The sequence below is a fragment of the Trachymyrmex septentrionalis genome, unplaced genomic scaffold, assembly GCF_001594115.1.
Source record: "Trachymyrmex septentrionalis isolate Tsep2-gDNA-1 unplaced genomic scaffold, Tsep1.0 scaffold20, whole genome shotgun sequence".
Lineage (NCBI taxonomy): Eukaryota > Metazoa > Arthropoda > Insecta > Hymenoptera > Formicidae > Trachymyrmex > Trachymyrmex septentrionalis.
The window spans coordinates 6,015,123-6,016,827 of NW_017305180.1; positions in this window are offsets into that span (position 1 = coordinate 6,015,123).

Consider the following 1,705-nt stretch of genomic DNA (forward strand, 5'->3'; position numbering starts at 1 on the left):
CAGGAAAAAAACTTGTACTGTTTTCTCTGTCTTACTCTATACAAAAAAATGAGATAAACTTTTATAACGTCTTTAATAAAATTCTCACATACTGTAAAAACGTGATTAACGACGATATCACCGCCGTTGTCACATTCGACATTATTGTGTTTATCACGATATAATATTTTAGAAAGCACATGTATATATAAATGGTTCCATTCACGTTTAACCCTCGACAGTATAAACGGACGCCTCAATAGTTAATTCAAAACTTCACTGGAGGTGTTAAAAGTACGCACATTTAATTATAAAATTGAATATAAATAAAATGATCACAAAACGAGTTTTCGTGAATTTTTTTTTTATATTATAGCTCCCACACTTGACTCCTTTATTTCGCATAGTAACTTCGAATTTGTTATAAAATACATCATTATATATGTGTATATATTATATAAACGGTGTATTTGCAATATAATATAAATTATATCTTATATTTGATAATATTATATATGCGGACACATTCACATTTTTATATAAAAAAAAAGAAGTGTTATACTGTATAGGATTAACCTTTCATATGTAAAATGTATACCCGCTCGCAATTTATCCGTAATTAACTAATAACGATTAAACGAGGCCGCGAGTATTGCTTTCCACCGCTCTCTATAATTGCTACAATTTCGACTTGCGATGTCGTTTGTAGCGTTTGTTATTAACAAATAACTGCTAATTATAATAGTACATTTTGAAGTACAGTATGAGTAAAGTATTATTCCCCGAAAAAAAAAGGAGATCCATCTTTTTAGATTTATAATTTATATGCGTCGCCTTCTTTCTCTTCAATAATCAGTTTATTGAAGATAAATATCCTGCAAGATAATTATTTATCTTTTTCTTAGGTAGTATCTTCTCGGGCAATAATTTACGGTCATACTGTACTGTGAGTTGCCAGTTGGCTTGAGATGGGCCAACGTCTTATGTCTTTCGTTTGTTACATCAGCAAATCAGTCTTACACCTTCGTGCAAATGCGATAGTCCAATTTACAACGCGCGGTTGACTTTACATGTGGCTGTCCTTCATTCTTACGTGACCTTTCTAGCTAACTTCTCTTTTTTCGTCCTCGTATGAAGTAAAGGGATGTAGATGCACGACTCTGAAGGATGGTGGGAAAGTGTTTTGGACGGGATTGTGTCTCTTCCCCCTTTAGAGCTTTAACCGGTTCTATTCCATCATTTAGATTATCAAGAAACAAGTTTGAAACTCGTCACCATAAATTATTTATTTCCAAAAGTCCGATATTTTATGTTTTTTTTTTCTGTGACAAAAATTCACAAAAAGAATTCGGTTTCTTAATATGAACTTTGAATTTTTTATATAAAAATTGGACTTTCTCATTCTATTGTTCGAATTTGAAAGTTCTAATTTTAAATGAATTATAATCGTTTGTCTTAAATTTTTAATAATTATTTAGAAAAGTAAATTTTTTTCGATTAAATATTGTAACATCAAATTGATTTTCTTAATAAATTGCAACAAATTTTATTCTACACGTTATGTAAAATTAAGAGATTTTACAAATTAAACAATTTGTAAAATCATTGAAATCAGAAAATAGAAAAAAAGATCCTAGATTATTTTAAATTCTAAAAATTTTAGAAAATTTTTTGTTTCCCAGATTTTAATATATAAATATATATTAGAAGATTTATGATATATATA